The sequence below is a fragment of the Pan paniscus genome, chromosome 12 (assembly GCF_029289425.2).
Source record: "Pan paniscus chromosome 12, NHGRI_mPanPan1-v2.0_pri, whole genome shotgun sequence".
Taxonomy (NCBI): domain Eukaryota; kingdom Metazoa; phylum Chordata; class Mammalia; order Primates; family Hominidae; genus Pan; species Pan paniscus.
In genome coordinates this window covers 16,456,158-16,483,638 of record NC_073261.2, presented here as the reverse complement: position 1 = coordinate 16,483,638, position 27,481 = coordinate 16,456,158, and the positions used below count along the sequence as shown (strand labels likewise).

Sequence of the window (27,481 nt, the reverse complement as noted above, 5' to 3'; positions counted from 1 at the left end):
TGGGATAAACCACCAAAGAGCTTTTGTGGCCAGATGTATATGGAAACAAAAAGGAATATGAAAGGTTTCCTTGGGCCATTTCTATTTTATTTCAGACCTCCCTGACTTCACAATCCGTAAGATCCACCCTGTGTCTGCATTTTCTGTAGCTTTCGTCCCAAACTGATTAAACCAGGCTTCTAATCCAGAATTTGCAAAAGCTATTCTGCCAGCCAAGATGAAGTCTCTTTATTTTTCTGGGATTCTAGCCTTGCTCATTTATCCTTCCCTGTCATTCCCTGACATACTTTCCTTCTTCTGATAAATTCTTTTTCTAGTCCCTTGAGCTCCTGGCCTGTCTGACATCTCTTCATTCCCTTCCCAAGAAACTGTTTAATTAGATGGCAGAGCATGACAAGAACAGGGATTCTGGAGCCAGATGGTTGGAGCTCACAATCCTGGTTCTGCTACTCACCTGCTGTGAAACTTTGGACATGTTACTTAACTCCTCTGTGCCTCAGTTTCCTCAGATGTAAAAAGGCTAATAACAACACCTCCATCATAAGGTAGTATGATAGAGAAGCTTGTGAGTGAGTCTCTTGTCTCTCTTCCCCACTACAGAGGCTAAAGAAACCCCATGTTCCAGAATGCACAGCCTAAAGAAGAAGGTAGCCTGTCAGCCTTGAATCCTGAGTGACTGTATGGAGCAGAGCACCACCTTGTAGGACAGACAGCATTCACAAGCAACCAACCTTTGCTCCGTTAAGCTACTGAGATTCTGGGAAAATTTGTTATTGCAGCAAAACTTAGTTCAGCTTGACTAATAATGGAACCACTTGTATGGCTGTAATTAAATACCAGTGAAAATTGAATACCTACGTAGATAACTTATTCCTCCTCCAGGAGATGAGATCCCAAAGCAGCAGGCTCACTCTCTGTATTCCCTCCAGCTCCTGGCACCTGGCCTGGCACACAGGAGGAGCTGCATGAGTGTTTGTTGAGTGACAACTGCAAAAGTTTCCAGGCCCTTCTCCTCCATCATGTGCTACATCTGGCAGCTTCCAGGCTCGCCCAGCCCCTGCACCCAAGGATAAGGTTGTTCCAAGGAGGGGCAGTACAACCAGCATGAGAACACATTAGCAGCTCCTCTGCAACACACACATACAGAAACACACAGAGGCACACATGCACACACATAGACACACAGAGAGACATACATGTATGCACGCGCACACACACAGAGACAACACACAGAGAAAGAGACACAGAGAGACACAGAGACACACACAGAGGCACACACGCACACACAAAGACATACACGCACATGCACACACACACACAGAGACACAGCAAACACAGAGAGACACACACACAGAGACACACACACAGGACACAGACACACACACACACACACACACACACACACACAGGCAGAGCATGAGCCCTGCACTTATTACTTCTGAGAAACAGGTGGGAAGAAAACCAGAGTGTTTGGGTCTGATCACTGTTCCTTCCGCCCATTCAACAGGGCAGTGAGTCACCTGCACAAAAGGACTCAGGCCTCCACATCAGGCAGAATTTGGCTGTGATGGCCAACCTCCATTGCTTTCCCTTGCTTTCTCAAGCCATGCTCAGAGAGTAAACCTTCAAGCATGATTAGAGGCTGGGAGCAGAGAGGTCCCCACTGGTATCAGTGACAGCCACGTCTCATAGCACTTCCCTTTCAGGAAGGGGACCCTCCCTCCCCTGCCCTCTACAGCTTCAAGCGGTCACTGGCCTGGACAGAAGCAAATCTGGACTAAGTCCTGGGAAAGCCTCAAATTTTGGAGCACTCTGGCCCTGAGCTCAGGTCCAGGATTCATTTTTCACAGGCATGCTTTATTATTCCCCGTGGGGAGCCAGGTTTCCATCCCTTGTCATTCCTGAGGAAGGAGAACGTGCCGGGATTGCAGTCGCACGGTGTGCCTGTATCTCTTTTCCTATAAAACAACTCTGAGTACCTGAGTTATGCACCTTATCAGAGACCATGTGCTGGATGATTTTAAATTATTATCCCCCAAATACGTATATATATTATGCCAAGAAACCATCAACAGTAAATTACCTCCTGTTCCAAGGGCCAGAACATGGTTACTGTCACATGCAAGTCATTCACATAAAATTCAGAATGTCTCACACTTTATCTTGAAAATTTACAAAATTTATTAATCTTTATAGCCCGAAAGGCAAAAAGATATATATTTTAAGTGCATGTCTTGTATTACCGACCCAACTGGCCATGTGAAATGACTCAGATTTATTATCATGTCCAGTTACCAGCATTTATGGCAACTTTTAAACATGTCATTTTACTGTGGACACCTCATGGTTCGGGACACTTTGGGACTTTAGTGAGTAACTCTCATTTCAGGAGCAGAACAAATAAATGATTTAAGTACTTTTACAGCTTATTGGAAAGAGAATTTGAAATTCACTTGAGGAGACTGTTAACCATGGATCACAGAAATGTAGGGAAGGAGCAAGCTCTCCCCAAATTTATGTCTCTTTCCATATGGGAATAACAGGAGAAGTTCCCTTTGCCAAATAGAGGTTCCCACGCTCCCCAGTGTGTACCTCTGCTCTGTCAGGGAGGTTTAAGAAAATAGCATTCAATTGTGTCCCTAGTTGCTAAAAAGAAAGTTAATACTGAGAAATGGAAAAGGAAGTTTGGGTTTCTTTACAAACATTCTTCAATGCTGTTTACTATTCAACAAGTATAAATAAATAAAACAGTCCTCACTGTGCATGGAATTCAGCCTCTGCTCATGATAAAACCCAGAGATGGTTTTTAAGATACCATTAGTTATTGAAAAAGAACAAGGGTCCTCAGGCCTCAAACTCTGTATATTCTAATGTACATGCCAAGCTTGGTCAAGCAGGCAGAAGCCATGGTCAGGTCTCCCTTCACCCCTCCCCTTCCTTCAGGCTCACATGTCCAGCCTGCCCTGGAATTCTGGATCTTTCCTTTGTGCATTTGTCCTTTCTCTCTCCTGTGCCTTCATACAGTGTACTCTGCCACCCAACCAATCTTCCTAAAAGTTGGCTCTATGAGGTCATCTCCAAGCTCAGACACCTTCCAGGCTTCTCACTGCCTAGGCCCAGAAGACCAAGTTGAAATCTGTTTGTCTGCCTCAAGGCAGACATCGCCTCTGTCTGTGTCTGTCTCTAGTCTTACATCCCGTCATTCCCCAGCAAGAGACATCTGCTCCATGAAGCTCAGTGAAATCCAACTCACAGCTGCTCCAGACTTTGCTTATAACACACCCACAAACTGAATGCCCAATCCTTTCTAAATTCTCCCTGTCCTACCTGATAAGATTCGGAGAACCCCTCAGCCCTCCCTGAACAGGACTGCCCCACTCCTGTGGGCCTCTGCAGACACACAGGCCCGAGGCAGGACGGCTGTCTTCTGGGCACCAACCTCTCTCTCATCTACCCTCCATAACCCATGCTGGACACTTAGCCTCATGCTGCATTTCATCATTCTGCATACGGCATCTCTCCTTCATGGGATTGTACACCTGAGGGCAGCTACCAAGTCCCACACATAATTATCCTTCCGGGGTTCCAGCCCAATGCTAACAAAGGGTAGGTTCTGCAAAAATAGATTTTGAAAGACACAACTAAATGTATCTGAAAAAATAAAAGACTCAGGTCATAAGCTAGAAAAAGTAATGCAAACTCATTCATTTCATAGAATTCTGGGAAGAGACCATACATGTTATTTTTCTTTAAAAGCCACTCTAGTGTGGAATTGTGTTCACCTTCCCTGAAGGGCTGGGGAGGGGCTGGCTGGGAAGATATATCCCATGACGTCTATGGAAGAGATGCTTCACGTCTAGGAGTGACCGCTCCCTTGCCTCTGCCCCTCACCTACACCTCTCGTCTACAGGGTGTCTGCGGCAATACATCTGTGAGGTTCCAGAACCCCGACACATGCTGTGAGCTCAGCAGTGACTTGAGGAGGGCAGGCAGCAGACTGGCTTCCTCTAATGGGGGTGAAGATGGCTGAGTGCTATGGGCTAATGAGAATGCGTATGTATTTGGGTTTTTAAAGCCATCCAGCAAGACTGGTAAACACTCTGTTTCTTTTAGGTGCAGTCAGTTGTTCCTTCTCTGATTCCAGGAGACAATCGTTTGTGGCCAGTTTCAAAACCCAGCATTCACAACTCTCTCCGCTCAGTCCCCGAGGGCTAGCCCTGTTGAAGAGGAAAAGTAAAACCCCCTTTCCCTCTGTGCTTCCCCTTCATGTGTCAATAGGGTCTTGTGGCCTCACCAAGGTAAGTTGAAAATAGAGCCAGAAGGACGCCTCCACTTTCATGCCTGAGGAGACAGCGAGCCCATGAGCAGGCATCACGGCTTCCAACCCAGAGACATCAAGGACTGCTGGCAACCGGGCGTCAGGAGCCCAGACCAAAGCACAGGCTGCTTCTCATCGTAAACAGCAGGCAGTCTATTTACCACAACGAATGAGTGACAAGCCAAGGAAACAAAAAGAGAAGAGAAGAGGATCATCAAAGAAAATCTGTAATTAAAAATAAATACTTCACAATGTGACTCCAAGAAGTTTATGGCTGAGGCGGCTTTCACGGGTACTTATGAGTGTCCACAGACAGCCTGGAATTGTGTCTTTAAATGTGAGATGTTCGTGTATGTGAAAGGGCCAACTGGACTTTCCTCCCCCAAAAGGCACACTGTTCTGGATATGACACTTTCAATGACCTCTTGTGTTAGTCTGCTAGGGCTGCCCTAACAAAGTACTGCAAACCAGGTGGCTTCGACCACAGAAATGCTTACACAACCACCTGCAGGCTGGAAGTCCAGGAACAAAGTGTCAACAGGGTTGGTTCCTTCCGAAGCTGTGAGGAAAACCTATTCAATGCCTCGCATCTCACTTCTGGTGGTTTGCTGGTGACCTTTAGTGTTCCTTGGTGTGGAGATGCATCGCACTGATCTCCACCTTCATTTTCACACAGAATTCTCCTGAATGCATCTGTCTGTATCCACATTCTCCCTTTTTAGAATGACCAGTAGTAATACGGATTAAGGCCCACCCTACTGACCTCATCTTAATTTGATCATCTGCAAAGACCCTACCTATATCCAAATAAAGTCACATTCACAGATATAAAGGGTTAGGAATTCAACAGCTTCTAGGAGAAGACAATTCAACTCCTAACACCTCTCAAACATGAAATGTTTCTATGAATAGCATCATTGATGGTATTACTTGACAGAGGAACAGATAGAGTCAGATGACAAAGGCCTCTCCAACAGCCATCAGTTTCATTCAGATCTGGACACAAGCAGGAAAAGTGGTGTGAACAACAGCTAAGCAGCACAAAGAATCAAGACTTGGGTGTGAGATTCTGCCTTGGTCTTCAGCCATGTAGATGTGAGCCGCACCCCACTCTCATCCCACCCAAGTGCCACTGTTATAGCTTGGGGGCTCAGAATAAAGCCAGACAGTCAGAGTAGGGGAGAGATTTTCCAACATAACTCAGGCCCTGATGTTTCTTAATTTTCCCTGAAAGAGAAAGTATCTTCCTAAAAGAATAAAAGACTTAAAAGTAACTTGATGTTAAGACATGCCATAAACTATGAGAATAATTTCTCATTTGTTCCTTCCTCCTGTTTTTTTTAATCCAAGACCCTCCTAGAAATACAAGAGGACTTTAGGAAGTTCATGGAAAATGGAATCAAAAGATAAAAATGAAAAATATCAACTTTATAAACTGTATTACTCAATATAAGCTCCATCAAGTTCAAAACAATTTTGTAAGTGATGATACCACCCATTTAGTCCATTCTTAAAATATTGAGGGTCCTGAGAATTTAACCCTATCAATACAGTCTTTTTACATTATTAACTGAAGAAAATGGGTGCCTTTTAATTATTTTGTTTTAATTAGGAAACAAAAAGAAGTCAGAAGAAGCAAAATCATAACTGCAAGTTGGAAACCCAATGATTTTCTATTGAAATTCACAAAATTGCCCATATTTAATGAGAGGAATGAGCAGAAGCATTGTCAGGGTGGAGAAGGATTCTCTGCTGAATTTTTCAGTGGCATTTTTCTGCTAAAGCTTTGGCTAACTTTCTCAAAACACTCTCATAATAAACAGATGTTATCATTCTTTGGCTCTACAGACAGTCAACAGCAAAATGCCTGGAGTATCCCAAAAAACTCTTGCTGTGACCTGTGCTCCTGACTGGTCTGCTACTGCTCTGACTGGAAAATGTCCACCTCTTGGTATCCATTGCTTTGATTGTGCTTTGTCTTCAGGATTGTACTGGTAAAGCTATGTTTCGTCTCCTATTACAATTATTTGAAGAAATCCTTCAGGATCTTCATCCTACTTGTTTAATTTTCACTGAAAGATCTGTTCTTGTCTGCAGCTGATCTGGGTGCAATGGTTTTGACACCCATTGAGTGGAAAACTTACTTAACTTTAATTTTTCAGTCAGAATTGCATAAACTGAACCAACTGAAATGTCTGTTAATCATCAGGTCTCTTCAATTAGGGCATGGTTAATTTTTTCCTTGCAAATTGACACGAATGGTCTGCCACCACAGGCTTCATCTTCAACATCAACTTCTCCCCTTTTTTTTTTTTTTTTTTGAGACAGAGTCTTGCTCTGTCACCCAGGCTGCAGTGCAGTGGCACAATCACGGCTCACTGCAACCTCTGCCTCCTGGGTTCAAGTGATTCTCCTGCCTCAGCCTCCCGAGTAGCTGGGATTACAGGTGCCTGTCACCACACCTGGCTATTTTTTTTTTTTGTATTTTTAGTAGAGATGGGGTTTCACATGTTAACCAGGCTGGTCTTGAATTCCCGACCTCAAGTGATTCACCTGCCCCAGCCTCCCAAAGTGTTGGGATTACAGGCGTTAGCCACTGTGCCCAGCCTCAACTTCTCCCTTCTTAAAAGAAGTTATCTATTTGTAAACTGCTGATTTGGGGGAAGGGGGTATTGTCCCCATAAGCTTTTCACAAAGCATCAATGAGTTCACCATACTTTCCCTCAAGCTTCACTATAAATTTGATGTTTGTTCTTACTTCAATTTTAGCAGAAATTCACATTGCTCTGATAGAGGCTCTTTTCAAACTGATGTATTATCCTTCTCAGTGCCTCAAACTAGATTGCACATGAACATGTTATAAAAAGGTAGTACAAATCAATTTTGGTGCAAAAAATTTGAAATCCAGCATAGTTTTTTCATAATATGCATTTCCTATGAACTTTTTGAAGAGCCCTCAGACAGCTTCTCACACAGCTACTTCACATCCTTGAGGATCAGAGATCAAGGCATCAGCAGGGTTGGTGGCTTCTAAGGGCTGTGAGGGAGAAACCGTTTATACCTCTCTCCTGGCTTCTGGTGGGTTGCTCACCATCTTCAGCATTCCATGTCTTGGAGCGCTGCATCACTCTGATCTCTGCTTTCATCTCCAGATGACGTTCTCCCTGGATGTATACAGCTCTGTGTCCAGATTTTCCCTCTGTATAAGGACATCGGTCATATTGAATTAGGACCCACCCTAAAGACCTCCTTTTCCCCTGATTACCTCTATAAATACCCTCTCTCCAAATAATGTCACATTCTGAGGTACTAGGGGTTAAGATTTCAACATATGGATTTGGCAAGTATGTAATTCAACCCATAGCACCCTATGTCCAAACTGCACTAGCCCTGGGGATAGATAAATAAATAAAACATGATACAGGGAACGAAGCACTCACTGGCTGTTGGGAAAAACTCACAACTATGTCCCTCTCTGTTATTACCTTTGTAAGCACATGAAACTGACATGAGACTCTTGCAAGTCCAGATGCCTAGGACCCAAAGAATCTACCTCTGGGATAACACATTTTTCAACAGGTAACCAGGTAAGGTTAGGGGATGGTTTCAGATTTCTCAGGTTGAAAATTTAGGAGTATGTAAAAAACAGCATCTAGGAGTATGTAAACCATAGAGTCCAACAGCACAGAGGAGGGAGGCACTCAGGTGACCAAATCTTCCTAACCCAGTGTGAGAGCAGCCATAATCGATGATGGAACACAGGAGACAGAGCTGCTTCTCCTGCTCCAGGAAGGAGGAGGCTGCCAGGTAACGCTGGGAGACTGCGCTAGAGCTACTCCGCAGACAAAGGGCTGGAGTTCGAAAGGGGCACAGGCTAAGGACACTCCGGGCGGAAAGAGCAGCCAAGCTGCGGAACAAGAGGTCCCAAGCGTGTTTCTGAGAACCTTGATTTTGCACCTTGTTTCAGACACTTTCTTGTCACTGAGCTGGTGTAGGTGGGAAGTGAAAGTGTAAAATACGGTGGTTTCCGAAATAGGGTGTTTATACACCTAAAAAGTTTTGAAAACTCCTTGATAGGCTATTTTTTAAAAATTAAGTAAAATAATCTAACAAAGTTTCTTAACTTCTCAACATTTCAATGAAACCCCAAGAGTATGTAAGGTGGGTTCATTTTTACTAATATATTTTGGAATTTTCTGCCACGTAAGGGACCTAAATGTAGAAAAAAAAAAAAAACAACCTAAAATTTAATCTGCATTATATTAAAAGGAAAAAAAAATCTCTCTTTATCCTCCTTTCTCTCTTCTTCCCCTTAAGTAGACATGGAGGGATTTCTTGAGCTGTTGACTGGGCTCTTCTCCCTCTCCCAGGCCACATAACTTGGTCATTCATTTCCTGTTCCCTGCTTCAGCCAAAGGCAATTTGCAGAGAGCAGAGGAAAATGGAGGTCTTCGCCTTTACCTTTGAGAGCAAAGCTTCAGCCCCGGGTTAAGACCAGGGCTCAGGAAGAATATTTGGCCTTTCAAAGCAAATCTTTGGCCTCAGCAGCACAGAGGCCTCCTGAGTATGGGGGAGGGGTATGGAGAGGCTGCAGTGTCCTGGGAAGGGCCTGTGCCCATGAAGTGGGCTCCATCCCCACTTTGTGCAGTTTGTGCAGAAAGATAGCCTCAGACAAAGTCCAGAGTGGCAGCAAAACCCTGACGTTCCCTTGGAGAGGCAGGCTGCGCAAATGCCTATTTGGTGATTCAGAATCAACAAGCCAGGCCCAAATTCACATGGGCTCCCTCCAGGATGGGTGAGAGCTCCCAAGAGCTTCATGGGAGGTCCAAGTGGGTGGCTGTGGCCTGGAGAGAGTAGGATTGAAGCAGAGCTGGGGTGGAGTGAGAACAAGAGACAACAGCAGTGAACAGCAGGCTCTGACAACCAAAGACCAGAAAGGAGAGCATCTCCCAGCCCCCAAGGGGAGCAATGCCAGCCCCCAGCATCAGACACATCTGCAGAAAAAGCAGGGGACTTCAGCTAACCAAGAATAATGTTCCTTTACCCAGACAGAATTGAGCCTGGGAAATTAGATAATGCTAAAGGGAAGCCAACATGCATTTTCTGCACACCTGGCTTCTGGGTCTAAGATTTTTGTCTGCTCCTAAAATGCAAGCCTTGTTGAATTGGTGTGGGCTTCTCGTTAATCGCTGGGTAAAGCAGAGGGCTGGGGCACAGCCATATGCAGTAACTCAGCCTGCCCTTAACCAAAGGGCCCGAGGAAGAGGTGAGACCAAAGAAGGTGAATCACGGATTCAAAAGCAAAGCAAATAAAAGCAGTGGGGAAAGACGGGGTATGAATATGGGGCACACTTTGAGACACAGACACTTCCCAGGACCCTGCAGCCCTCTGAGCATCCCTCCGCCCTACTCAGAGGCATTTTTCCCATATCGAACTCCTCGGGGTTGGGGATTCTGGATCCTCCTATGTAACCACTCCTTCCTGCTTCATCTCAACATCTGTGTTGTTTGCAAAGAAAGTGGGCTCCATAAGGTCAAGGGTTGCCCCAGGCGCATTTGGGTGTTTAACAGGGCACTGGGTGATGACTGTGTTAAAAGGAACAATATTAGAGTTTTTGACCAGAGTGACTGAGGAGCTCACAGGAGTACAGGGTGGATGAGTCCCACCATCCCATTGGGAATTCCAGTCTGGCTTCTTGGCAATGGGTGCCTGGGCAACAGAACAACAGAGCAAGGTGGAGGAGAGAAGCCCTTCTGGTACCCATCCCCACATCAGCAAGAGGGAGCGCCAGACTCACAGCCTACCATCCCCTCCAGCCCCAGCCCACCTGACCTACATCAGCCACCTTCTGATTGATTCTGTTTTTTCCTGGGGAAAAGGCCAAAAAGCCATCTAGGCCTCAACCCCAGCATCTCTGAACCTCTGACCCAGCCCTGGACTTCCAACTTTCAGACTTCTTTCAGGTGAGACAAGCAAACCCCATGTTTTTTAAGCCTCTGCTATTCAGGTTTTCCACTGTTTGCAGCCTAACGGAGCCCTGGCTGCTCCTGTCTGGAGGTGGGGCACGTGGACGAGGCCTTGGAGAGGCCAGCATCTCTCACCTCCTTTCCAGCCCACAGCTCCAGGCACACGGACTCTTCCTGTGACTATATAGAAGTCATCTGTCTTCCTAAAGCCATAACCAGACAGACCTTCTGTCAAAAGGCAGGAGAGTTGGGAACGGGATCTTTGAGGCCACAGATTGACACTGTCATTGACCCCTCCAGGATCCTGTTTCCTGACATACACCCTTGATTCAGGTCATCTGGTTATTGTGAGCTGGGTCATAAATCTTAAGGAGCTCCCTTTCTTTGCAAACAACTATACCCCAAGAATACTCCTTATTTATAAAACAATATGTATGCTGGTTCTATGGAAGGTTTTCAGTCCTCAGGGTGCTAAAATTCTTGTGCCCTTCTGCCTCTTTAACCATAGCACACATGCTCAAGAGAACTAGAGTTGCCAAGAAATCATTTCTATACATGGGCTCCAACAAACCCAGGTTACGGAGGATGGCCTATTTCCAACAAGCTTCATTTAAGGTTCTCCTACATTAAAGGAATAAATATGATGATGTGAAGCAGAACATAAATGCCTGCAGAAAGTCAGAAAATTCCCTCCTGGTGCCTCATCATCATTGGGGTGAGGGGAACAAAAGGTGGAAAAATCGATTCCACCTTCTTATTCTTGGAGAAGAAAACAACTCTCTAGACAAGAACGTGGACCAGCAAACAGGGAGAGACTGATTTCAGTCAATTATTGCAGTTGCCACATTTCTCAGGAGTGTTGATGTCCAGGTCGGGGCTGACCCATGAATGGTCAGCAACACACTCAGGCTGACAAAGAAGGAGGAGGCCTGGCTGTGAATGCTCGACGTTAGCTCATCATGTGAGCAGGTCACAGAGAGCAGATGCCTGTGGGCGCTTAGTGAACACTGCAGGGCATGGCACTGGTACTGAAAGGGACTAAAGTTAAATGTTTATCAGAATGTTTAGAGCAAACTTCCCACAGCACAGGTCAGGTGAACTCTTTCTGCCCATGCATGAGCCTTTGGACAGACAGCCCCCAAAACTATGAGTCTTTAATATTAGCCTGCATCCATCAGTTCTGGACTTTTCCACTGTACTGGGTTATACGTCATTCAAAATTCACCTCCAAAGGAACCTCAGCATAGATTCCTCACTCACTGTGGGACTGGACACAGCCTTTCAGGGCATCTCCAAATAGAACCAAGATAGTGAGGTAGGGGGCGGGACTCGACTCCAGAGGCAGGGCTCAGACACTGGACCAAATTGAGAGCTAGCTGAAAGAGGGCGAGGGCAGAAGTAGCTTTCCATAAGACATGCCCACCAGTGTGCCATGTCAGTTTACCATCGCCGTGGCAACACCTGAGAGTTACCACCCCTTTCTATGGCAGTAACCCAATGACCCGGAAGTTACCACCTTTTTCCTAGAAATGCCTGCATCAACTGCCTTTTAACTTGCATGTAATTAAAAGTGGGTATAAATATGACTGCTGAACTGCCCCTGAGCTGCTACTCTGGGCACACTGCCTGTGGGGTAGCCCTGCTCCACAGGGAGCAGTACAGCTGCTGCTGCCTCAATAAAAGTTGCTGTCTACCACCACCACTTGTGCTTGAATTCTCTCCTGGGCAAAGCCAAGAATCCTCCTGGGCTAAGCCCCAGTTTGGGGTCTTGCCTGTCCTGCATCAGTTGCAAATGGTAAGCTGATAAGAAATGAAAATGTAAGGAAAACTCCTACATACCACCCAGGGAGAAGCCCACTCCCAGGCAGCATCAAGCCCAGAAGGAAGCAAATGGAGTTTGCAGGACTGCTTGGTGTTTGTCTGTGCAACAGCCACTGGGCCTGGTACGGGGCGAGTATGTGGGCAGAAAGAGGAGCTGGCAAGTAAGAGTTAGCTTTAAAAAGATGCTGACTCTGGGCTCCCCATTTGGCCATGGCATCAAACGCTCCTGCCAAGTAATTTGGCTCACAAATATTCACCACATGAGAATATCTGAGCATTAAAAAGCAAACAAGAAAACAATCAGGAACTAAGTACCTCAGCTGGCTGGACAAAAAGGCATATGCTTACAAGCCAGGAGATGGGTGTGCAGGCTACTGAGTGTCACAAGAAGTACAGCTTGGCCAATTGTGACTTCTGGAATGGTCTGTGTCAAAGATTTCAAATGCTGTGTGCAGTTGGCATGTGGCTGCTAAGCTTCTAATTTTGGGACCTTTAAGATTGTACAAATGAGCAAAACCCTTTGTAGATCTTTAAAGGGAATTTTAAGCAAGGTTCAGGAGCAATGCAATGGTAATTTTTTTTTTATTTTACCCAGTTAAAACAGACTTTGTCAGGCAATGTGGAGACCTCTAAATTCACATCTTCTAAGGACATGGAGAGAAGGGAGTTTGTGTCTATTTTCACAAGAAAACCACCAGCCAGTTCCATGGTGCCACTCATCCAAGCTGCCTAATTAGTGGCATCAAGCCCTCTGTCTGAAAAGACTGCCTTGGATTTATTTAGCACCCATCTTCCTATAAATGTCTCCCAAAAGTCTTGGGAGTTCATCTCCTTTGCATTTTCACCGTATCACACAGACCACCATGGCCACACATTAATGCCCCTGCCACCAGCCTCCATCGTCCACCAGGGATAAGCAAGAAAACATTGATTTGGGACTTCTGCAGGGTCCTTCCTTCACATGGTGTATGCTTTAAAACTGCCACGTCCCCAATCCACCACCATGGGTGGCCTCCTTCAAAGCCCTCAGCTCTCCACAGGAAACCTCCTCCTCCAGGACACCTGTCATCAGCTCTCCAGCTGCCTTAATTTCCTTCCTCAAAACACTCTACATTGCAATCATGCGACCATGCAATTGTTCAGCATATATGTTAGTTTCCTATGACTCCTACCACAAACTCAGTGGCTTCAAACAACACAAATCTATTCTTTTACAGTCCTGGTGGTCAGAAGTCCAAAATGTGTCTTTCAAGGCTGAAAGCAAGGTGTCAGAGGGTTGGCTCCTTTGGAAGGCTCCAGCAGAGAATCTGTCCCTTGCCTCTTCCAGTTTCCAGAGCTGCCAGCTTTCCTCAGTTTGTAGCTGCATCACTCCCACATTTACTTCCATAATCACATTGCCTTCTCCTATGCTGATCACCTGCCTCCTCCTTATGAAAACCCCTGTGATTACATTAGGCCAATGCAGAGTAATCTCTCCATCTCAAGATCCTGAACTTAATCACATCTACAAAGTCCATTTTGCCATATACGATAATATTCACATGTTCCAGGGATCAGGATACAGACATGGTGGGAAGGTGGTGATTACTCAGCTTAATACACAGTGTGTCTTTCCCACTAGGATGTTAGTGATCAGGGTCTTTGTGCAGCTAATTTAGTCTTTATGCTCCAGGATCCAGCACAGAGCCAGATTCACTGTTCAGAAAATGAATAAGGAAATGAACTGAAGAGTGAATGTGCAAATAGAGTTCTTCTCTCAACTCTTCCACACTTCCTTTGAACTCTTTTTTTTTTTTTTTTTTTGAGATGGAGTCTTGCTCTGTCACCCAGGCTGGAGTGCAGTGGCACAATCTTGGCTCACTGCAAGCTCCGCCCCCTGGGTTCACGTCATCCTCCTGCCTCAGCCTCCCGAACAGCTGGGACTACAGGCGCCAGCACCATGCCCACCTAATTTCTTGTATTTTTAGTGGAGACGGGGTTTCTGAACTCTTATTTATTTATTCACTTGTCTATTTCCTTTTCCTCTCTCTTCCCAGCTCCTGCTTCTTCCTCACAGGTACACCAGGGCATCCAGCACATTGATTTGTCCCCACTCGCCTTAGCCTGTCTCCTGCCACAGTTGTCTCATTTTGGTGAAGTGCGTGTCCAGGTTTCCCCTTGCTCCCAGCTGCAACATGGATCTGTGAAAGACAGTACAGCAGAAAAGTCTTCACATCCTGGCTCTCTCTGCCCTTCATTGTCTTTAAGCTCTTTAACAACTTTCACTTGGAGAGGAAAACAACTCTCTAGACAGGAACACGGAGCAGCAGAGGGAGAAATTGTGTCTTTACTGATTTCAGTCAATTATTGCCATGACCACATGTCTCAGGAGTGTTGATGTCCAGATGAGGGCTGACCCATGAAAGGTCAGCAAAAAGGAGGACCTATACTCTCCTCGGTTTGTAAGTTGTAAAAGACCCATGGAATGCCAACTATCCTTGTCCATGGACATGTGGACAGACTGTCCAGTGGCTATCATCAATTTTGCATCTATTTGTAAATTCTATGTCAGCATTCCTATTGTCCTAGCTATGCGTGGCATTTTTAATTCTCCTTTGGGCTGGTTGTAGCATCTTACTGGTTCCCTCATTAATTAATGAACTAAATAAAATCTTTGACATGTGTTCATTTTACATTTGTGTAAGAATCATGATTTTACCTTTAAAAAAAAAAAGTCATTTTACAGGTCTCAGGAGAGAGGCAGCTGCATCAAAAAACGCAAGGACTAGCTCTCCTCTAGAGAATTCACAGCTGAAGGGTGGATTGAATGCACCCTTTGCCTTTCCCACCTTTCATTCCCTTTACTGTATCTAGCAGCCGGATGGAATGCATTGCAGAAGGAACAGTGGAGACGCATACACACACAGCACTTGCCTGGGAGGGTCCCCTAGAGCAGCTGGGATCTCTATGCCCCCACCTCCACCTTTTAATCTCATGGTTTCTTGGCCTCTTCTCTCCCTTTCACACCCATCTAGAGATGACTTGAAGAGGCTCTGGCTTCCCCTTGGCCACTCTCAGCTGTCTTCCCAACTCCCGCCTGATCTTCACACTGGCAGTTATTGTCTTCTCAATCCTACACAAAGTCTATGCCAGCACGGCCTCCCAGCCCACTTCCCACTCCAACAGCCATCACACGAAGACATTCTGGAGTTATCACTCCATCCATGAGGAGCTGCCTACCAGTCCTTAGAAAGAAAGGGAAAGTCTGCTTCCAAACATGAGAAGGGGTTAGACCAAGGACTACCTCCTGGCCAGGTGACGGAGGACTGGAGAAGCTAGATTAAGCCAGATTTCTGCCAATCCAAGCAAAAGGCAGGTGGCCAAGCAGCTACAGGGAAGAAAATATGTTTTTTCCTCACCCATTACGAGGGTCATAGCTGAGGCACTTATGGCAAAATACAGATTAACAAGAGAAACATCAAACTTATTTAATTTAAATTTTATGTGACGTAAGACACCTCAGGAAAAAAGATCCAAAGAGGCTGGGCACAGTGGCTCATGCATGTAATCCCAGCACTGTAGGAGACTGAGGCAGGTGGATCACCTGAGGTCAGGAATTTGAGACCCGCCTGGCCAACATGGTGAAACACCGTCTCTACAAAAATTAAAAAATTAGCCGGGTATGATGGCGGGCACCTGTAATCCCAGCTACTTTGGAGGCTGTGGTGGGAGAATTGCTGGAGCCCAGAAGGCAGAGGTTGCAGCGAGCCAAGATCACGCCATTGCACTCCAGCCTGGGTGACAGAGCAAGACTCCATCTTAAAAAAAAAAAAAAGAAAAAGAAAAAGAAATAGGGAATAGGGACACCTGTGTGTTTTTATTGTAAGTTTGATGGAGAAGTGGATAGTAGTGGAGAAGTGTGATTGGACAAAGGGAGTATGATCTAATTCGTTATATACAAGGGGGAACTCAGCAAGGCCTGTTTGTTCAGCTTTTTTTCTGCGTCCCTGTGTCTTCAGAGATAAAGACGTTCCTCCCCTCCAGGTAAAGAGTGGGCACCTCTCACACAAGGACCTTATGCCTTGCTCCAGGAGAAAGTCAGCTTGGTTTCATGGCCGGCTTCAGAAAAAGAAGGGCAAGGAGAAGGTGAGAGAGGCCTTCCTGCTTCTGCCGTTTTCTCCAATGCCAATCTGCCATATTTTGGGGTAGTATTCCCTGAACCCCACCACAGCCTCAGAGAGTGGGGCTTTGCCCAAGGGTGAGTTGCAGCACTCTGCCAGGTGTTTCAAACAGCAGAGGTTAGTTACGGGGTATTGATTCAAAACAGCTACCACGCATGAGCTTGTCACCCTGCACCAACTCATCCTGTGCAGTTACCACTACTGTTAACTCTGACCTAGGATTTGTAGTTCATTCGGGATGTCACGCATGCTTCAGATCTCAGGCCCTAGTGACCTCACCTATAAATTTGGGGTGGGCAGTGATAGGCCTGGGTGACCCTCAGTGGCCCTTCTAGCACAAAAATTTCTCAAGTCAGAAGAACAAAACCCTGTACTTCTACTCTCCCTGGGACAGTGGCACCAAATATACCATAAGTGTTCATCTTTCCGGTGGAGTTCATATGTGTAGTGTTGTGTTTACTTTACTGACTGTAAACAGAACAGGTGCCTGTCATTCACTCACCCATTCCTTCCATCTGGATACAGGGCAGCAGAAATCAGCAGAATGCTTTTATTCACAGAGCTGAATGCCTACACCAGAAAACAAACATTAAGCAAATAGTGGCAGAAATAATTTTTTTTTTTTTTAGACGAAGTCTCACTCTGTCACCCAGGCTGGAGGGCAGTGGGACGATCTTGGCTAACTGCAGCCTCCACCTCCCAGACTCAAGTGATCCTTCCACCTTGGCCTCCCAGGTAGCTGAGATTACAGGCACGCACCACTATACCCAACTGATTTTTGTATTTTTAGTAGAGATGGGGTTTCACCATGTTGTCCAGGCTGGTCTTGAACTCCTGACCTCAAGAAATCCACCTGCCTCGGCCTCCCAAAGTGCTGGGATTACAGGCATGAGCCACCGCACCCAACCACAAATACATTTTAAATTGCAATTATGATCACTTCTTTGGATGAGAGGCTGGTCCTAAGGGAATGTATAATGAGTGTTTGACTTAAACATGGGGTCAGGGAAGTCTTCCCTGAGGAGGAGTAAATGGGTTTAGGAGATAGTTCAGGCTTTCACCATTAAGCATGATACAACCTGCAGGAATTTTGTAAATGCCTTTATTATTTTAAGGAAGTTTCCTACTGTTCCTAGTTTGCTGAGAGTTTTTATCATGAATGGATATTGAATTTTGATAAATGCTTTTTTGCATTCCTTGAAAAGATTTTATTATTTTAATCCTTCATTCCGTTAATAGAGTAAATTACATTGATTGGGTTTCTAATGCTTAACCAAGCTTGCATTCCTGAGATAAACCCAACTTAATGAAGATGTATTACCCTTTCTCTAATATTAATGGAAGTCAGAGACAGGGACCAAGGAATAATTTAATTCTGCCTGTAATTCTCGATATGATTTGGATTTGTGTCCCCACCCAAATCTCATGTTGAATTGTAATCCCCAATTTTGGAGGTCGGGCCTGGTGGGAGGTGTTTGAATCATGGGGGTGGTCCTTCGTGAAGTTTAGCACCATCCTCTTGGTGCTATTCTTGCGATAGTGAGTTACTGGGGGATCTGGTTTTTTAAAAGTGTGTAGCACTGCCCCCCTCACTCTCTCTTGCTCCTGCTCCTACCATGTAAGATCCCTGCTCCCCCTTCGCCTTCCACCATGATTTTAAGTTTCCTGAGGCCTTTCCAGAAGTGGAGCAGATGCCAGCATCATGCTTCCTGTACAGCCTGCAGAACTATGAGCAACTTAAACCTCTTTTCTTTATAAATTACCCAGTCTCAGGTATTTCTTTATAGCAATGCCAGAACAGACTAACAATTCTCAATCCTCATTTTAAAATAATCACCATCTCCTAAGGCTGGGTGAAGACATAATATGTGTTACAAGGGAGCATGGTAAATGCTGGAGACACAGGTTGATTTATAAATGCCCTGCCATGACGCGGGATACATGGCAAGACAGGTTTCAGTATGAGCCATGCCTTGAATGACAGCAGGGAAAATCACTTTTAATGGATGCCAGGGGCTGGCAGGAGCAGAAAAGACAGACAGACAGAGTCTGGGAAACAGAGAGCAAACCAGCATGGCTGGGTAGAAGAAGGGCTGTCCATGGATGATCATGAGTGCTGGGCTGTGGCATTCAAACCTTATCCTCCTGGTCAGCAGGGAACCATGAACACAGGAAAGAGCTCACAATGCAAAGATGAAGTGAATAAAGCATGATACAGAACTGGAATGCAGAATGACTCCAGTTTTATTAAATTGTGTGTGAGATGAGAGAGGCTGGTTGTATTAGTTTGCTAGGATGGCCAAAACAAAATGCCATGAATTGGGTGGCTTAAACAACAGAAATTTATGTCTCACAGTTCTAGAGGCTCAAAGTCCCGATCAAGTGTCAGTAGGACTGGTTTCTGCCGAGGCCTCTCGCCTTGGCTTGCAGATGGCCGCCCTCTCGCTGTCTTTTCACGAGGTTGTCCCTCTATGAACAAGACCTCCTCGTGTTTCTTCTTCGTCCAAATTTCCTCTTTTTATAAGAGCACCTATCAGTTTGGATCAGGGTCCACCCTACCAGCTTCATTTTAACTTAAGTACCTCTTCAAAGGGCCTATCTCCAATTACAGTCAAGTCCTGGCATCACCATTCCCAGTGACTGAGGAGGCCAGAAGTAAAATGAAGATGGTATCTGCCCTCCCCCTGTACCGTGTTAAGCGCAGGGCAGAATCTGAAGGTCACCAAGTAGAGTCCATGGCTCCCTATCCCTGGGGTTTGAGGAATGCAGCCTTGCTGGGCATCATTGGCCTGCACATCCAGATGCGGCTGCTCTTTCTCACCCCACGCTTGCCCTGGTCAGCCAGAGCCTGAGCACCCGCGCTTCAGCCGACAGAGTGCTCACTGGAGCAGCATCAGAGCCCCTCTGTCCTCTTCAGAGGCTGGGTCAGAGCAACTTCACTTCGATGCATGACACCTGAGAGGCACCTGCACACAGGTGCACAGCTGGAGAGAAAAGTCAGCGGCCTGCCTTGCCAGAGGGCAGACAGACCACGCTTGGACTTCAGTTTCCAGGTGGAACAAAAGGATCTCCACATTTTTTACCTTAAAAATTAATTGACAGGCCCTGTCTGTTCCCAAGTGTCTAACATCTAAGAGAGTTGGGTTCATAGTCTGGCTAAGGATATCCTTTCCCTCCCCTCCCATTTTTACTGTAAAAACATTTTGACTAGAAAAAGAAAACCTCTTATATACTCACTATCCCAGGCAAGATTCTTCTTTTTTCTTTTTCCTCTCTGGTTGTTTTTTTTTTTGTTTTTTGTTTTGTTTTGTTTTTTTTCATTTCCTTACATTCTCTGTGCATTTGCCTATGCACCATGGGATTTAAAGAATAGATTGGGAAAACAGTGGAGAGGGCACTGAGGGTGCCCTTTTGTGGTAGAAATTGATTTTGCAACCCTCCCCTCCCCCCCATACACACGCACATACACACACTGGGTATTTTGTTAGTCTTAACCAAAGATCAAAACAACATAGCCTTGACCTTAACTCACAAACAGCCTCCAGCTACAGGGAAAAAGTCTCTGAGCAGGGGGAGTACAAGTCCCACCAAAGCCCTTATTGATGGCAATTTAACAACAGGTATTTTATTTAAGGCCTGAATTTTTCACACAGAGACACAGTGACTCGGCTTTCAGGTATGTCTCATAAGGAAGTAGGAATGGAGAAAAGACTTGGGATTTTGAATATTTTACACAGCTTTGCTGATGAACAGTAAACTGGAAGTGATCGCCATGTCTGACTGTAAAGGAATAGTTAAATAAATGTGCCACCCATGAGTAGAATGCATACCTTATGCACGTGTGCATGCACCTTCTCCAGGCAGGAAGAGTTTCCTGTGCACCCCTCACCTCCACCCATAGGAAGAGCTATGGGACCTACAGGAACTCCAGTGCTCCTGGGGCACTCCCAGCCTGTGGCACTGGAGTGTCACGTGGACAACAGAGGGTGGCTTTGTGGTCAGAACAGCACGGGCTCAAATCCAGCTTGGTCTTGCCTTGGCCTGGGTAGCCCGGGCAGCTCTTCTGCCTCCCCCAACCCAGGGAAGTGGGGTTGATATTCTGAATCTGCAGGGCTCTTGGAGAAGTTACAGGGTGCCTGACGCATGGGAGCCAGCCTCTGCCCACAGTCACCCAGCCAACATGTTGCAGAGCCAGGATTTTAAATTAGATCCAGCCAGTTCCAGAATCATTACTTTTTCCGTTCCGTATGCATACCAGGCTGCCTCTTTCTAGATTATCCTCCAAAAAGCCCTGGGGAGGCGGCAGCAGCATCAGCGGCAGACAGGCGGCCAAGAAGTGAGGCCCCAGCCAGGGATCTGAGCGTGGTCTTTGCCCTTGGGACACAAGGCATCCATCCAAGAGGTCACAGAAATCAGCAGCTTTCACCGGGAAGCCCCAAGTCCTGGGATTGGGGTGCTGAAGGGGGATCCAAAAAAAACAGTCATTGATTTGGAAGTAGATGCTGTTCTCCATCTCAGCCAGCTGTTAAAGGGACATGGACTGAACTCGCAGGCAGGGAGGGGCATTTTGTTTCCCTTGGCCACATCAGCATGTTTTTACAGTTGAGAGAGCAGGAGATGACTCTCCAGCCTGTGGCAGAGAGAAAGTGCCCTTGGCCCAACTCCGTGGAAGATGTTCCCCACCCGCCTTCCAGGAGAAGCTCCTGCTGGTGGATGCACGACCCCAGCTGGTGGCGACACAAGGTCAGTGGGCACTCTCTGCCTTGCTGAGGCCTCAGGCTCCTGGCTGCGAAGGCCCCGGGTTCCCCTCTGCAGCCAAGTCTTTACTTCCCCTTCACCCTGAAAAATGTCTTCACAGACTATCATTCTTGGTCTCTTGACTGCCTTTCTCCGGTTTCATTTCACAATCCCCCAGAGATGGGACATCTCTCCAGAGGACGCCTGGGTTGTGAGGATCTATGGTCAGAACATTTTGGTCAATGACAGATTACATACACCACAGTGGCTCCCTCAGATTATAAAGGAGCCGAATAATTCCTATCACCAAGTGACAGTGCTATGCCATCTAAGCTTGTGTAGTACACCCTATGATGTTCACACAATGACGAAATCACCGTTGTTAAGTAAATGGGTTTGGGAGAAGGTTCAAACAGCTTCCACCTGCCCCACCCTTCCATTTCCTAAGCTCAGCCATGCCTTTGGAGGGTAGCACCTTTGTTTCTTCCACATGTTGCAAATACAGTGACACATGACTGTATTCAGGAACAAGGAGGCTCTGGTGCAAAAAGAACATCATTTCCATATGTGAGTGCGTCTTCTGGGTCCATCACAGGCAGCCAATTCAAGTGGTCCATCCGTCAACAGAATAATTCTTCCAGGCTCACCGGGACTTCTTCCAGCCATAGCACATAACATCATAGCACAACACATTACCCACGTGTTTGTGGCAGTGCTGACGTCAACACAACTCCTGTACTGCCAGGCCTGTACAAGTCTAGCACAATTTCATACAATACATAATACTTGATAATAATAATAAATGATTAGATTGCTGGCTTATGTATTTACTGCTGTATTTTTAATGGTTATTTTAGAGTGTATTCCTACTTATGAAAAAATAGTTAGGCAGGTCCCTCAGGAGGTATCCAGAAGAAGGCGCTGTTATCCTAGGAGATGACAGCTCCATGCATCATATTGCCCCGATGTCCCTCCAGCAGCACAAGATGTGGACAAGAAGGCAGTGATAGTGACGATCCTGACCCTGCAGAGGCTCACGCTAATGTGTGTGTTTGTGTCTTAGTTCTGAATAAAAAAGTGTAAAATGTTAAAAAAAAATTACAACAGAAAAAATGCTTATTGAATAAGAATATACAGAAAGAAAATATTTTTGTATAGCTGTACAACGTGTTAGTGTTTTAAGCTGTTATTAGAAAAGAGCAAAACAAATTTAAAAATGAAAAGATCTATAAAGTAAAAATGTTACAGTAAGCTAATGTTAATTTATTATTAAAGAAAAAATGTTGAAATAATTTTAGTGTAGCCTGAGCGTACAGTGTTTCTAAAGCCTACAGCAGTGTACAGCAATGTCCTAAACCTTCACATTCTCTCACCACTCACTCACCGACTCACCCAGAGAAACTTCCAGTCCTGCAAGCTCCATTCATGGGAAGTGCCCTATACAGGTGTGCCATTTTTAATCTTTCATACTGTGTTTTTCCTGTGTCTTTTTAAGGTTTAGATATACAAATTCTTGCCATTGTGTTACAATTGCCTGCAGTATTCAGTAGAGTAACATGCTGTACAGGTTTGTAGCCTAGGAACAATTGGCTACACCATACAACCTAGGTGTGTAGTAGGCTATGCCATCTAAGCTTGTGTAAGTACACCCTGTGATGTTCACACAACGATGAAATCACCAAATGATGCATTTCTCAGAGCGTATCCCCGTTGCGAAGTGACACATGACTGACTGTATTCAGGAACAAGGAGACTCTGGTGCAAAAAGAACATCATTTCCATGTGTGAGAGGTCTTCTGGGTCCATCACAGGCAGCCAATTCAAACGGTCCATCTGTCAACGGAACTCTTCTTCCAGGCTCACAGGGACAGAACTGATAGGCCCACCATCCTTCCTTCCTTCCTTCCTTCCTTCCCTTCCTTCCTTCTCTCCTTCCCCACCTTCCACTCCTCCTTTCATCCTTCTCTCCTTCCTCCCTCCTTCCTTTCCTGCCCTTCAGAGGATCCTGCAGAGGCTCTGGGTGTCAAAGCAACACACTCCAAAGATCAGTGGAGGGACATGGATTCCTACATCTCCATACAACTTCACCCAAGGTACAGTCACCTTCTCTGAGATGAAAAAGAGAGAGAAAGGGAGGGAGGAACCCTTTATTAAGCACCTAATGAGTGGTAAGTGACCTCACAAGCCTGTGAGGAGGAATGCGGCTTCCCATCTGTATGGATAAGGTTGAGTATGGGAGTCAAGAGGGTTACTGATAGAGACAAGAACAGGACCGCAGGTTTCTAGCGCCAGTGTTCACACCTCTGCAACTTAGCATCACAGAGCTACAGAAATGAAACTCCCCCAAAGAGGCTGCTTCCAAAACCAGTGACTTGCCCAAAGGCCACAATAAAAAAGAGCCCACATATCTGTACACCTGGGACACTGAAAATGCATGATATGCAACCACACGTCACCAGGTGAATGAGTCCTGCAGATGATGGGGCTGGCCCATATCAGCTCACAAGACTTGATCACGAAATAGTCTGGAATTTAAATCATTGGTAGCTTGACATCAGCCATGGTGGAGGTGTTGACATTGGTAAATGTTAAAACTGAGGTCTTGTTTTGTTTTTTGATTTTTTGGTTGGTTTTGTTTTTTGTCTTCTGAGAACCAATTGACCAGAACGCCACTGGATGGCTTTTACAAATGCTGAGCAAAAGCAGCCAGATACAAAAGAGGACACTATGCATGACCCATATGAGGAGATCAAGGACAGCAAAGCTGAGCTATGGTGATGGAAGCCATGGGTATGGCAGGGCATCCGGGGAGCCGGTTGTGTTCTGAGTCTTGATCTTGGTGGTGGTTTCATGGACATGGTCAGTGTGTGAAAATAGTGCTGCAATGAACATACATGTGCATGTATCTTTATAATAGAATGATTTATATTCCTTTGTGCTTCACATTTATGATGGAATGTTTTTCATAGACACAGCCTCATAACATTTCTATGCATGTTGGTAGTGGAGAAGAAAATGGGGACCCTCTATTCCCTTTTATGAGAAAAAAGATCACTGATTGAACCTTTAAAAGAGATCAGATGAGGTCATACACGGGACTCTTGAATACTTCAGGATCAGGAGTTGGCGGCTCCATCCAGCTCTGCAAACTTGGGCAAGTTCTAATCACTCTGGCCTTCAGTTTCTTCCTGTGTTAAGTGGAGATAAAAACTTCTACTTCTGGCCGGGCATGGTGGCTCATGCCTGTAATCCCAGCACTTTGGGAGGCTGAGGTGGGCGGATCACCTGAGGTCGGAAGTTCAAGACCAGCCTGACCAACATGGAGAAACCCCATCTCTACTAAAAACACAAAATTAGCCGGGCGTGGTGGTGCATGCCTGTAATCCCAGCTATTCGGGAGGCTGAGGCAGGAGAATTGCTTGAACCCAGGAGGCAGAGGTTGTGGTGAGCCAAGATCGTACCATTGCACTCTAGCCTGGGCAACAAAAATGAAACTCTGTCTCAAAAAAAAAAAAAAAAAACTTCTACTTCTAGTGTTGTTGAGGAGATTAAATATGTGTCACATTGTCTAAAATACTACAAATGTTCAATATATTGGCTATGATGATTATTAATCAGCCCCACAGGTGGATAGGAGAAGTGAAAGAGAAGAAGAATGCATATTTGAGAATACAGCCAGTGAAGGCAAGAACACAGTTCCTGCCCAATATTGTGGCCTTTGTGCATGGCTCTGTTCTCTCCCCGTGGCTGGCTGAGCTCCCTCCTAACTCTGAAAATATTGAATCTGCAGTGGTTTAGAGTAGTCCTGGGTCAAATGACCCCAACTTGGAGCAAGTTTGATTCTGGGGCACATCTGGGGACATGATCCAATCTAGATTCACATGGATGACACATTTTCCCAGCTTAGCCCATAGCAGGTTCACAGTTCAGCTCTGAAGGAATCATACCAATCGTGGAAGGGCTGAAAATTCTGACAAAGGCTTAGAGAAGTGCCTTGCACTGAGAAAGATCCTCACAGAAAACATAAATAATGAAAATTGCAAAGCTTCCATTTCTCTGAGTGGATTGTGTTAGAATCGAGTGTTTCACACTTTGATCCCAACATGATTTCCACCCAGTCTATTAGTAAATATGAATCATAGATCCTCAGGCCTAAAAGGGACCCAGGAAATTGTCTCATCCAATTGCCCACTGGAAGCTCAAATTCTCAAATTTCACTAGCTCAGTGGTTGACCGGCCAGCACATCCAACACATTGGACAACATGTTCCAGGAACAGGGAGCTCACTCCTTCATAGGCAGCCATGGCATCCATGCATAGCTGTGTGGAAACATTCCTGTGGCAAAGACAAATCAGCCTGGCCGTGGCTCCCCAGTGGGCCTGGGCCTATGCCTTGGGGTCACCCAATGACATCAGAAAGACACCTCTTCCATGAAACATTCCCCATCATCTGTGCAAACACCTTCCACCGGCCCCGCCCTCCCATTTCCTAGGCTCAGCCACGCCTTCGGAGGGTAGCACTTTGTTTCTTCCACATGTCACAGTTTCCCATTTCTTCATCTTCCTAGTCTTGCCTTTGCATTTTAAACTATTGCAGAGGTACCAAAACAAGGCCTTTTCCCTTCAAGGCCAACTTTTTCTTTAAAAAAAAAAAATGTTTTCCGCAGTTCATGGCATCCAGATCTTTTGCGATCTGTCTCTGCCTATCCTTCCAGCCTTGTCTTCTGATGCTGCCCCACACCCACTCTCCTTCAGCAGTAATGGATCTTCCTCCATGACTCTGCATGCTGCTCCCTGCACCCCATCATCGCCCCCACAATTTCAGCTCAGATGCTGCTTCTCACCTCACTACAAGGCCCACACCAAGTCTATCTGTGCCTCACTATCCTCCCCTGCAGGTTGCTTCTCCCTCCATGGTGTCTCCAGGAGTCTCTTCCCTACGATACCACCGCCCCAGGATCATTTCTTTCTATTTCTCTCTCCTACCAGACACTGAATGCTTGGATCAGAAACCAAGCATTGTGTCTCATCTTCCAGCACCTTCCAGCCTTCTCACACCTGTTACATCTACCATTTATTTATTTATTTATGTTCAGAAACAGGTCTCACTGTGTTACCCAGGCTGGACTGCAGTGGCTATTCACAGGCACAATCATGCACCTACTATTTTTTTAATCAACTTTTATTTTAAGTTCCAGGGTTCATGTGCGGGATTTGCAGATTTGTTACATAGATAAACATGTGCCATGGTAGTTTGCTGCACAGATCAACCCATCAGGTAGGTATTAAGCCCATCATCCATTAGCTATTCTTCCTGATGCTCTCCCCCCAATGCACCTTCTGACAGGCCTCAGCGTGTGTTGTTCCCCAACATGTGACCATATATTCTCATTGTTTAGCTCTCACTTATAAGTGAGAACATGCGGTGTTTGGTTTTCTGTTCCTGCATTAGTTTGCGGAGGATAACGGCTTCCAGCTCCATCCATGTCCCTGCAGAGGATATGATCTCATTCCTTTTTATGGCTGCACAGTATTCCATGGTGTACATGTACCACATTTTCTTTATCCAGTCTAGTGTTGATGGGCATTTGGGTTGATTCCATAACTTTGCTATTGTGAATAGTGCTGCAATTAACATACATGTGCATGTATCTTTATAATAGAATGATTTATATTCCTTTGGGTATATGCCCAATAATGGGATTGCTGGATGTTGCTGGATCAAATGGTATTTCTGCTTCTAGATCTCTGAAGAATTGCCACACTGTCTTAAACAATGAACTAAATTACTCTCTCACCAACAGTGTAGAAGCGTTCCTTTTTCTCCACAGCCTTGCCAGCATCTGTTGTTTCTTGACCTTTCAATAATTGCCATTCTGACTGGCATGAGATGGCATCTCATTGTGGTTTTGATTTGCATTTCTCTAATGATCAGTGATGTAGAGCTTTTTGTCATATGTTTGTTGGCTGCATGAATGTCTTCTTTTGAGAAGTGTCTGTTCATGTCCTTTGCCTACTTTTTAATGAGGGCAACTACTGTTTTTAAGAAATTATTTTTCCTGCTCCAATAACCCAAGTCTGCCAAATATGGGTTTGCCACGAATTAGCTGGTTGTGTTTCTTTAAGAACTGTCAAGAGCCCATTTCCTGATATAAATCACAGTTTGTGTGGAAATAGTAGCTATGAGTTTGTGTGGAAATACTAGCTATGTTAAGCAACATGTTCAGATGCTAATCTCACTTAAGCCCAGCACATCAGTGCATTTCTCAACATGGATTTCTAAGAAGAAAGCTTCAGTGAGGGTTCCAATTACAAGATTTGCTCACAGAAGCAAGTCACAGTTGTAAAAATCAGCACATTTGGTACATGGTATATAGAACACAGTCCCTTTGACGAAGCTTTTATTGTCTTTGGATCTTCATCGTGTTTTCAAAATTATAATCCATCAGGCCAGAATCTATTACAAGTTAGTAAAAAT

General features: G+C 45.4%; 1 long non-coding RNA gene across 1 annotated transcript in view; it reads right to left on the bottom strand.

The window, feature by feature from the left end:
- LOC129397110 (uncharacterized) overlaps nt 1–26,034 on the bottom strand; it is an 88,495-nt gene extending 62,461 nt beyond the window's left edge. Inside the window, exons 1-2 of the long non-coding RNA XR_008624276.2 lie at nt 16,769–26,034; nt 7,380–7,517 (exon numbers count right to left, since the gene is read on the bottom strand). This is a non-coding gene — a long non-coding RNA (uncharacterized LOC129397110). The remainder of the gene's footprint in view (nt 1–7,379; nt 7,518–16,768) is intronic.
- Between the last annotated feature and the right edge of the window lie 1,447 nt (nt 26,035–27,481).